We start from the raw sequence: 12,669 nt of genomic DNA on the forward strand, positions 1-12,669 counted from the left end.
TTGCCCTCTAGATTAGAGACTTTTGCATTAGAGGAAACTAGGTTATGTCTTCCACTGTCAGAGGCAGAAATTATGAGCTCAAGTGCATTTTAGCCAGTCACTCTGAGAAATGCTAGCCCAAGGGGGTAATAATTAGAACTGTTTTTGTCAGGTGACTGCATTTTAAGCAGTAATGTCTGAAAATCTAGCTAAGGGCTTTAATATAAATACAATTTGTTTTCAGTCAGCATTGTAGCTTGATTTTTTTTTGGCTTGGCTTGGCTTTTTATTTCAAAAGTAAGCACTTTTCAGAAATTATCAGCTAACATGTCCTACAGTTTTAGCATTATGGTGACCTGATGATATGATAGCCAGAAGAAATTGTTACTCAAGAGTCTGGGGGTTAATGTGGAAAACGAGCACCTAACTCATGATGAAATTATCATACCTCCGAACATACAAATAACGAGTCTGTGTAGACTGCTTAAACACAAGCATAGCGAGCTTACTTCTTGATTATGATTTTACTTATTTAAGTGGTTATCTGATGCAACTTGATACCATGGTTCACATAAGCGCAAATTAAATAGACAAAATGAAATTCATAGGCTTGTGCTCATGCCAGGGTGCTTTGTTGCTTGCGGAGTTCAAGATCCTGTACTAGGGGAGCTCACTTGGAGCTCTGTGATTATTTATTAAGTGGTCCAAAACTGAAAGGACCCCTTTTTGACAAGAATGGATCATTTTAATATTTGTACCCATTACAAAAGCATTATGGAAAGAGAGGGATGAATGGAAACACTCTCATCGACTTTGGGCTATAAACTTTAATAAAGACATCTTTTTGTTACTACAATAACCCTATCTTTATAAATAAATGAATCACTTTTGATTATGAGCTTTTCAGTACAAAGGATGATGTTTTCCACAGAGCAGCTGCCAAACAAAATCTTTCTGCTAAAAATTGGCTTTCATTTTCTAACTTCACATGAAACAATCAATGTCAATATTTCAAAAGTAACTAATGTTCTGGAACTATTTGCATCCGTGGAGGGTTTGAAATTTTAAAGACTTTATTCTAAAAAGGTTTAGATGGAGACACTTTGCTGGGATTCTTTATAAGTGATTATGGGCATTGTATCTTTTATATCAACAGAAACAAGACATTCCAAAGAACATTTTCCATTGTGGATGTTTTTCTCTACCCTGCAACATCAGATCTTGCTGGACATATTCATAATGGTTATCTTCATGTTCAAACTTAAAGTTGCAGAAAAGTCTTTTCTATGAAGGAGCATTCTGTCCTCTCAAAGGAGCTAACCTCCCACCCTTTTCACAAAATGCTGCCTAGACATAAGAGGGTACTGTTGTGTTCTCCTGGTAACAGAGAAAAGGCCTCTCTTTTCCTCTCTTCCCCACTCTATCCTCCTATGCCCATTTCCAGTGTGTTAAATTTGTACCACCTGGATTTGGGGTGTACGGATATTAAGGTTGTGGTGTTGCTCGTTCCCAAAGTCCTTAGTTCGTACTATCAAGGTCCCCATCCTTGGCAGCATCCCTGTCCTAATTCAAGAATCCACACATTTTTCTGATTCTCATGGCCGACTTAGTGAGTACCTGGATACCACTAGAAGCTAGGGCCACTAGTTAACCTATTTGTTTAGATGTGTCCTTTAATCGTTTCCAATTTATCATGTATGTGGTGAGTTACTGGTGTTGTGAGACTTCCTAAAGCACTTTGAAATATTCCTAGGATAGGATCTGAACTATGTAGCAAACTTAACCTAATTTTCCATCTATGCATCTCACAATTTTTAATTGGACTGTTCTGCCAGTATTCACTCCAAACCAAATGATGTGAACTCAACAATGCATGAGTTCGATGACACTCTCATCTGACCTCTTGCCATCCATGTAGCTCTGTCTTCCTTCTATCTCGACTCATTAATTTCCTTTCCCTTCATCCTGTAGCTGTGACCATGTTACATCTTTCTCTTTCACTCAGTTTAATGCATGTTACCCTTCACAGAGCAGTCATGGTGGAGGAGTTTCAGGAAAATTAACCAGAAAAAAAATGGGATGTGTGCTGGAGAGTGGGTAGCGTCTGCTCCTTCTGGTTCTCTGTCCTTTTTAGAACCTCATGGGCAGGGAGCCTGTTAAACTCTGCTTCCTGGACACCGATGGCTTTCTGTAAGAATCTGACAGTGGCAGGTACTAGAAGGAAATGGGGAAAATAAGATGCCATTTGTTTTTCATGATCCAACGGCAATTTCTGCAGCTGCAGTGGCGATGTGGCTCCAAGGTCTCCTCAGGTAATGCAGTCCCACCCTCAGCGGTTTCCAGTAGTACCACTGCCTCCTGGAACACTGGAGGCTTAACATAGGAACACTCCTAAGCAACCTTACCCAATCAGCAGCTCCATCCCTTCAACAGTTTGAAATGAGTCCATATGGAAAATAAAAAAATAACTGAAATTCCTCCAGTGGCTTCTGTTCATCTAATTAAATGCTGACTGATGCAGAAAATATGTCAATCACTTGATCTTTACCACACTCACACAAAACCACCTATTGAAATATTAGTTGTGCTTTTTAAAAAAAATCATTCCTGAAAAAAATCATTCTTAAAAAGTAGAGGCAGGCTTCTAGAGTAATAGTTCTTGCTCATCGCAGCTGCCTACGCAGAAGTTTGATTGTTATAAGGCAATTATTCCACCTGGGCTTAAATGGCGTCTAAAAGAGAAAGCCAGAGACACTAGTAATTTTGATTCAGTTTTTGCCACCTATTTCTGCAAATTATGGGCTGCCTACAGACTTCCTGGGCGGTTTATCAAGTACGTTCCTCACTTTGCTGCTTTCCCAGGCTCTGCCGGATGGGTATGAGAATTGTAAAGTTTTGTTTTTTCTTTCCCTACTCATATTAGCACCACATGGGCTGTTACTCATTTGCTTCAAAATTTCTCTTACAGTAAACAAATTAGACCCACAGACCCCAAAGAGGGCAAGTAAGTCATACACACACAAGCGCACAATGCATACATATGACTATTTTCCTTTCAAAGCAGTAGCCAGCTAATTAAGGGAAAGTGGTTTATTTTGGTTTTGTTTTAAAACCAACTGCAAATAGCAAACCACCTCATCGAAAACCTAAAGCAAAATTGTATACCTGTATTTATATGAAAAAAATTGGCAGAAAGTTAACACATCATAATGCTTAGGGGAAGAGCCTAATATGCCATCATTTGGTTACAAATTTCAGTTTCTCTTAATACGTGATGAAGTAGAAATGTGACATTTGGTATTATCACTGACGGTTAATTCTATGAACATTTTAGCATTTTTCAGACATCCCAAGATTTATACCTTTCCCTCCTCAAATGAAAGTGAGAATTTAAATACCAAGTCTTTCCTTTCTTTTCAAAAAATAAATGCTATAATATACCTCCCAAGGTTAATCTGTGTCCTTGTACCTCCAATGAATCCGTAGCAAGAATGTTTTTTATTGCTCTGCCATATCTAAAATTGCTTAGCCCATACTCTCTTAGACACTTCATTTTTCAAACTCAAACTTCCAAGGTTCATCAGAAAAATAGCACATTACCCTAGATGCAAAGTAGACGGCTACTAATTCACGTTCTAGGGGAGGAGGTGTGTTCTTCACCGAACAAGCAAGCCCCTACATGGTAAGTTCAAGAAATAAGCTTGCATCCAGAAAGCACTGTTAGGGCACCATAGGCTTTGAATGATTCTTGGTCAAATTGTAGTTTTTTTCTAGTGATTATTTCATCCTTGGAATCCAAACTTTTGTTGTAGATAGAGTTCCTAATGGTCTACTTTCCCCGACTCGGCTTTCTTCTCCACTCCTAATCCTCAATCTATGGCAGTCTGGTGCCTTTCTCTCAAATCCAGATCATGGCAGGAGGAGTGGGTAGAGGGAGCTTATTACAGGTTGCATTTTATTTTCCTCAAGATATGTGTACTGAAGTCCTAATCCTCACAGTTGCGAATGTCACCTTATCTGAAAACAAGGCTTTTTCAAAAATCAAGGTAAGCTAGAGTTTTTACAGCAAATTCTATTTCAGCATGACAAGTGTTTGGATAAACTGGACAAATCTGGACACAGAAACAGACATGGGTATGACCCCACATGAAGATGAAGACAGAGTTCAGGGCACTGCAATTACTAGCCAAAGAACGCCAAAGATTCCCAGAAAAGCCCTGGAAAGTAGGCGGGGAAGACAGAGTTCTCCCCTACAGTACTCAGAAGGAACCAATTCTGCTAACACCTGTCCCCAGAACTCTGAGACTTGGTCTATAGGACTTTATGACAGCAACACTTGAAAGTAAATCCCAAGCCTATTCAAGAGAAGTGCACCGTGGATTCCACAGTGAGCTCTCTCTACACACGGGGGAAGTTTTCCCCTGAGTTCCATCCTCAACCCTCTCCTCCCTGGTTAGTGCATGCCATTCCAGAGCACCCATTGGCATCTCAAGGCCAAATATTTCTTAATCTCCATGTGTGGTCCTGCCCCTCTTCCTGGCCCAATCAGGTATTTCCAACGGCTTGGTCAATATCCTCCAAAGAGTTATCCTGCAAGTTCAGTCACACCTGCTGCTGCTTCACTACTAGTGTTATCTTCAAGCAGAGCCATGGAGGAGCAGGCTAAATCTCCACCTGCAGAATTTGCATCAAATATGGGCATCGGTTCAAGTCCTGGCTGCTCCATTTCCAACCCAGCTCCCTATCAGCAACCTGGGAAATAAAGAGGATGATTCAGTCCACGGGACCCTACACCCACATGGGACATCCAGATTTGGATCAGCCCACCTCTGTCCATTGCAGCCATTTGTGAGTGAAGGACCTTTCTGTCTTTCCCTACTCTGTAACTTTGTTTATCCTTCAAATAAATAAATTTATTTAAAAATAGTAATAGGGTCTTATCCCCAAGGTTAATCCAGCTAGAAATGTAAATTGTTTTTTTTTTCTTCTTCTTCAGACGCTATATCAAGTTTTCCCAATGAAATCTATACTTTTGAAACTCTCTGGAAGCCATTCCGTCTTTCTAGTTATGCTACTACTGTTGATTCAAATCTCCATCATTACTGGCCCCAGATCCTTCAATTGTCTGTGGATTATGCTTCCTTCCAAGTCCTCCTCTCCACTTTTTAGCAAACTTATTTTTTCTAAACACACTCTATCATATCTTCACCTACTCAAAACCCTAGTTTTCCCACTATATAAGAAGCAAAGGAAAATTTTCTTGTATAGCCAAATGAGGTCCTTCAGAATCTAATTTCATTCTGACACTTCAACTTCATCTCCTGTTACACAGCACTTCTCTGATGGTGTAATAGGATTGAAAGCCTCTGCCCACCTGAAGATGCTTAGGGATGTGTGGCTAATTGTGGACAATGGATTGCAATTCATGGTCATCTGAGCATTTAATTGCCCAAAGGAACATATTAGCAGTACTATTTCCCTGACACAACAGTTACAGAGGAGGCTCCGTGTTAGGGTGGCATAGAGGGAAATCCCTGAGATACTGTATTGTGGGCAGATACTAACGGGTTAACTGACTTGTGGTCAACATTGTATAAGTAAAATAATGATAATAATAATAATAAGCTGGAGTTATGATAAATGGCAGAAGTTTGTAGTCAATGCTTAAATTAGATCACAGTATCTGGAGTGAGCCCATAAATTGAATTTATCTTTGTCATCTGCTTCCATTCACATGTTTAGGTGGGTTGGTTTGATATCAAACTGCCATTTGGAAACAGGTTTCAAAACAGTTTCAGCTTAGTGAGAGGGTCTGTACTTTGAGAAATTTTAGATTTAAGGAAAAAAAAAGATAAAGAACAAGATGTGTGTTATGAGTCTTTGTTCAGTTGCTCCTCCTCTTCAAAAATGGCTGTGCTCTCCTTCTCTGCCACCTCAGTGCACTTCATCGCCGGCGTCTCTCCCTGTTTAATGGTTGTTTGTTCATCTCTTTTTTCTCCAGTCACACGTTCCCACTGAATTGTAAACTCCAGTAGGTCAGGTTGTGCACCTAACTCATCCTTGGATCCTCCAGAACACCTCATCCTGAGTGCCAGGCCATTGTCTGTGCTCAGTGAATGCAGGAAGGATGTGCTCACTGGCAGTAATGAATGGATTTTTTAATCAATGCACCATCTCCCTGGAAATCCACAGTGCTCCCATTTCACGTTACGAGCTCATTTTAGGGTGATTGGATGCTTTTTATTGGATAATGTCTGCCATGTGGTAATGTCTTCATTTGCTGAGTTGATGTTCCAAATCTTACAATTCTTAGTCATAATTATTAGTTTTCCCCCTAAATTTTGTGCCTCATTGACATTTTAAAGGGCAAAATTAGCCTCCCAGTTTTTCCTCCATAAATTCATAATCTCGTTGTATTTCATTGCTGTATTGGTTTTCATTTCAGAGGTCTGTTCGAAGTTTAGGTGATTTTGTGTTTGCTGTTTTTCTTTTCTCACAAATATAGTATTTCCTTGTAATTTAACTTGCTCAGGTGCATAGCAATGGATGCAGGAAAATGGTGAGAAATTCATGAATATTATTTACCCGGAAAAGGTCATCCTTAAGGGGATATGGAACATGTTTTCTTCACCTGTGTTGAATCTACATCAGAATTAATGAAACCAAAGGCTCTTTCCCACAATATTCTTCCCTGCTTTGGCATTTGTTTCTATGGACGTAAGTCAATGTTTTGTTGCAGAACATAATATTATAAAGCATACATGAAAAAGTTTTTAAGGGATATATTAACCTTCACATTTATTCAGTATTCATCACTATAGGTATTTGATTAGACAACTTGAACTACAAATATACAGCTCTAATTTCATTGAAATTATAGGAGATTAAATAGATTAAGAAATGCATTTGGGAATTTATCATTTCTGTTATTGAGTAAAATTCTCATGAACATTAAACTCATAAGCTATTCTTCATAATTGCTTGTAAGCAGATTCCTGTAAGTACATTGTAGGCACCAAAAAAACTCACCTAAAGGGTAAGAAAATTATTTCTGGCTGCAAAATTGAACTTGGATGATTGAAAAAAAATTCAAGATCATCTGGGAGGAAACTGAAATGCTAATTTTTTGTCTCACTTACTTGTTTGTCCTTTGTAAAATATATGTAATAATCTTCCTCCCTACTTACTTTTGAATTCTTCCAATCCTAATATCATGGCCCTCCCAACTACCACTCTTTACTGAAACGGTGAAACCGATCAGGTCCCTAAGAGAAGTGATTCTGGGTCAGTAACTCAATAGGCCAGCTCCAAGCAGGCTTCACTTCTATAATCCAGAAGCATCTTTTTGATTTTAATGAGAGACTGTGCCTCATACTGTGGCTCATTATCCCTTAGTCTCTTCTTTGTTGCCCACAACCAGTCTAGCTGAGCGGTTCTCCAAGCATGTTCTGCAAACCAGAAGCATCCATCTATCATTTGCGAACATATTTACGGTGCAAACTTTTGGGCCCCGCGCCCCGCCACTGAATCAGAAGGTCTAGAGGTCTAGTTCATCGAGGAAAGTTTTAACAAGCTGGGCATCATGAGCAATGCCATTTTGAGAACTGCTGAGCTAGTTACCTAACTCTGATTTCTCTATTTTTCTGTGCTTCTCTGCTCCCTTCCAGGAAACCTGTAGACTTCTTCTATTTTTCTCACATTTCCTCCATCCTCAAAAATGAATTTTACTGTACATATGTCAGGTGATAGCCTGAAATTATGAGGAACATGTAGATAATAATATGAATCTGATAGTAAAGCAAATGAGCATTCCCATAATTTCACATAATTTTGGTCTGAAAAGAGCAGCTAAAATCTATTTCATTGGCAAAAATCCCTAATACAATGAAATTTTATTAAATGTAAAGCCCTCATATTGTGCCAGTTTCAAAAGCATGAGACTTTGGTTGGGAGTGAGGGGGGCTGCTGTAAAGGAGCCACAGATGTGCAATGGTTGCATTCAGCAGCACCATTAGTAATCTACACAGCCTGTTGCTTGTATGGGTTGCCCTAAGATGCTACGGAGAAAAGCGCAACACACAGGCATTCAGGGAGGGAAAAGGCGAGGGAAGGGAAGGAGAAAACAGAGGAGCACTTACTTTGCTCAGAGTTCTGCAGAGCTCGACAGGGACAGTTCATCTCAGCCCCATGCTGCATTAGGAGGTGGAACCTCTTTGTAGCAGGTTGGTGTTGGTTCTCAGTGGTGCGACCTAGGTTCTGTTGCCTGTAACAGATGACTTCTCCCAGCATGTACGTGGGTTCCAACAGGGAGAACGTTAGGAGGATACTGTCTCTCTCCTTCTGATTTGGACATCACACAGCATCACTTTTATCATATCAGTCAAAACAGCTGCAAAAGCCCATTCAGCTTCAAAAGGAAGAGGCATAGATTTTGGTTTTGTTTTTTTGTTTTTTTGAGACAGCACTAAAGTCCCAGAAGGACATGCATGCCTAAGTGGAAATATTACTGTAGTCATATTTGAAATACACTAGCTGCCACAACTTGTACCCCTGAATCTGGCTTTTCTCAATGGAAATCTGTGCTTAACTAAAGAATGATTGGAATGTCCAGTTACTCTGTGATTAGGTGAAAGTGCCCTATCTAATGACAGGGCCTGGAAGGATACTGTTCACTCATCAGCCACAGTAATATGTGAAGGTTGATAATGGTATTTTCCCATGCTCTTTGGTAGATAGGCAGAAAACTCCCAGGGACTGGCCCATGGAAGATAGAAGAAAACCAATCCATGTATCAAACCCAGAGTAGAGACGTGACCAAACAATAGACACTAATCAGCAGTGAACAAAGAAACGAAAAACACTGACTGTGCTTCCTCTGTAAAGCAGGTGTTTTGCTTGCAGTACAAAGCCTTCCTACACCCTGTCCATCATCTTTCCTTTTCACTAACCAAAAGCTCATATTTGTTCTCATCAGGCTTAAAAATTTCAAAATACACCACCTTCTTATTTAATCCTTACAGTAATCTTGTCACTGTCATTATTTTGAGAGTATCCAATATACTATTCAAAAACTGGCTTCCCTGGGAATGATGGGGTGGTGTCAGATGGAAATGAGGTGCAGACTTTCTCAGCCTAAGGTATTGCTAGATAAGTATTCTAAGCTCCTGGTTGGGCTGCTGCCCACACACCAAAAAGGTGTATTATATGATTGATTCCAAATGTAACATCTGAGCTTCTCTCAACAGTCTACATGGAAGCTAAATAAAATAGACTGTATGTAGCCCATCGTGTACCTTTTTCCACTCCAAGAAGTGGTCATTTGTTTTCTCCTCCAAACCAACTTCTTATCTACAAATTTCTCTTCTCACACAATTCAGCAAAATTCCAAAGACTCAAAGGCTGTTTTCATAAAATGGTTCTATTTACTAGAAAGTCTACAGCACAGCCCGTGAGGATCACAATACAGGGAAGTTTCAGTAAAATATTCTCTGAGATGCAAGAATGCAGCCATTATAGCCCATATCATGGAACCCATGATTTAATGAGAGTTTTGCTGCAAGGCATCCAATATCCATGCAGGGCTCTTAAGAAAATCAGGTAAAACAGGTATTTCCTCAATTAATTCAGAGTTTTGTTACATGGAAAATAAATGAACCAAAATAAAAGATAATGTCCCTGGCAAAACATACCACTATTCCACATTTCCTGTTTTCCCAAAGAACTTGACTGCATCATTTCATATGTATATTTTAAAGTAATTAATTGAAGGCATGCTTTGCAAAGCAAAATATTAAAAAAATCATTAACAACCACCTCACGTTAACCAGCATTTATTTAATCACAAAAATGTCTCAAGCGGTGGAGTACAACTTTTAACTTCTAAGGAATTAATGTAGGAAATATGATGAACTGAAATTTCCTATTTTAAAACACTCTTGCTTACATATTTAAAAATAAGTAGTGTCAATATTTACAAATAGTTTTAATTGTATTGTTTCTTAAGCTAGATCATTGGCAATTCCTTTCAATGGTGACAGAGCCAAAATCTCATGTTCAAAATATGTCAAATCTGTTGGTCATCTTCTTTTAGAACTCATGCTTAATGATTTCAGAATACTTGAATCTATTCTAATAACCTGCCTAAGACAATTCTCACTCTAACGTGAAGTAAAATTTGATCCCACTCATGACATCCTAAAGTAAGTAACGTATATGAAACCCATTCCCTAGGATTGTTTTCCTAAGTATTTCAACTGTAAAATAAAACCTGAAATTTATTGTGATTCCTTAATGGCTTACCTTAAGACATTTCACAATTTCTTCTGAGGAGGTCCATCAAAAAAAGTATAAAACATATAATGACAACAGAGATGAGAAAGTAACTTCAAAACAGCTTGTGAGAAATGAAATTAAAAGACATGTGAATATGTGTTTGGCCCAACGACTAAGACAGGCCACCTCCCATGTCCCAGTGCCTGGACTGTGTGCCTGCCTGTTGTGTCCAACTCCAACTTCCTGCTAACGCAGACCCTGTTGTAGCAGGGTGAGTGGGCCCAGGTTCTTGTTACCAATGTAAGAAACCAAAATAGAAGGAAATGTAAGTAAAAGTCAACAGAAAAGTAGGATTTTCCTGCATGCCAAGGGAAAGTACACACTCTTAAGGGAAACCTGTACTCTACAAGGTTCTGGCTCATCCTTGTAAAATGGACAAGGGCGTGGCATCTGGGATGTGGCCTAAATGAGCATTAAAAGGGGGTGTAATTTGGGATGAAACTTGAATAGTGCCCATTTCTTTGCCTTTTTTTTTTTTTTTTTTTTTTTTTGCAAACTTCCAAGGCGTTGTGGTGTCAGTGCTTGATGGGACAGCCACACTAATTTTGTTATGTTGACCTTCTGCGTGAGGACACTCTTGGCAGCCATGTGCGGCTGGTCCCTATGCCTCCCTCTACTAGCTACCACCCGCCGCCCCGACTACCTTCTGGGAAGGAGTGGTGATGATTCACACGACAGTTGCTGCCACCCCATGGGAGATCCACAGTTGAGTTCCTGGCTCTCAGTTCTGGCCTAGATAGGAATTGGAGGGGTGAACAAGCAAACTGAAGCTCTGTCTCATGAGCTCCCATCCCCACCATGTCTCTGCTTCTCACATAGTTCCGTAAAAAATTTCTTTCAAAATATTTATTTTGGTGCCCAAAAAATGAGGTTTATGTGCATAACCTTCAATAAATTCATAGAAATGTGTAGCATGCAACTTAACTCTATGGTGCTGTAAAACTTTTGTTTTATCTTTATTCCTGTTATTGATTTTGTGTTATGGCTTCTCATTAAAGGGAATTTATTGTAACCGCTCAAGTCAGACTATCATATCCAGTTGTGAAGATACAATGCAGTAGACATCTCTACTTCCAAATCCAAGATGAGCTCTCCATGAAACTGCTGGGTGTACCTTGACAATAGGATGCTTGTCTGTCTGCATTGCCTGTACCAGCAATGTCAGAACACACTTAAATAACAGAATGATGGACTGAAAAGTGTATGATGCATGGATTTCAAATACAAGTATTTTGGACCAAAATACTTAGATTTTCATTTCATTCTTCCAGAAACTTTTTGAACACCCTCATATGGGCTCTGGGCGTTCTCATCGAGGAAGGGTTCACCCTAATTTGCACATGCTTTATCTGTTCACTGTATAGCTCTACGGGACCAAATATGCAAAACAAAACAATATGCTCCAGTTTGCCTCACCTATACACATCTGTATAGAAATACAACTATATTTTGAAAAAGTTTTGTTTTCTATCCCAAAAAATGTTTGAATGTTTATTTTTATTTATGCTTTAATGCAATGTTTTTTATTTTTTATAACATAGTTCCATAAGCTCAGGGATGTCCACTCCCACTCTCCCCATTTCCCCTTCCCCACCACTGAGTTTTCTGCTTTCTTTCTGGGTTAAGGTTCCCCTCGTTGCACCTGACTTATTTAACTTCTTTGCCAGGCTACTAGATTGTTCCCAGTTTCTTACCTAATTCATATGAGCCCTGACAAAATACTTGAAAGGCATTCTAGACAGAACTCTAGACAGATATCATCAAAACCAAACCATTTCTAAAAGTACATCACGACATCATCTAAAACCCAGGGAATTTAAATGACTGCCTGGAGTGCTTGGAACTTTCCGACATGCCCCAAGGTTGCACAAAGTTACCTACTCTGTGTCAGTCCTGGCAGGTGCGGAGTCTCCTTCCCAGCAAGGCTTGTCATTGGCTATGCACTTACACTGGATTTCTTTGATGACTGGGTTGTTGTTAAATTACATGAAGCACTCCAAAGGAATCAGATCTTGAGCTAGCTCCAAAGGCAAGTTATTTCCCTTTATTCCCAATTGAGTCAGAAAACTTTATTCATTTACTAGTCAGAAAATAAACTTGATGCACGCTCCTCAGGAGATCCATGCCCCGTACCTCTTGAAGGCAACAAATTCAGCAAAGAGGAGTATTCAGTCACATGGCCACAGCTGCCCGGGCCACAGTTCACTCTGTGGATGTAAGGGAAGCAAGGCAGAAAACAGAAACAGAAAACAGGTCCAGAGGGAAGCCGTGTCTCCAGTGACCTGCTGGGGGTGCTGGGCCAACAGAGACACTTTCCACAGCCAGAGTTGGGGAGTTGGGATGGGGAGCGGGAGGCAA

The 12,669-nt window shown here is 39.7% G+C and overlaps 1 pseudogene; it reads left to right on the forward strand.

Moving 5' to 3' along the window:
• Positions 1-7,941: 7,941 nt before the first annotated feature.
• Positions 7,942-8,050, forward strand: LOC118760374 (small nucleolar RNA SNORA70; annotated as a pseudogene).
• The last annotated feature ends 4,619 nt before the right edge of the window (positions 8,051-12,669 follow it).

Source organism: Ochotona princeps, chromosome 28, assembly GCF_030435755.1.
Source record: "Ochotona princeps isolate mOchPri1 chromosome 28, mOchPri1.hap1, whole genome shotgun sequence".
NCBI lineage: Eukaryota > Metazoa > Chordata > Mammalia > Lagomorpha > Ochotonidae > Ochotona > Ochotona princeps.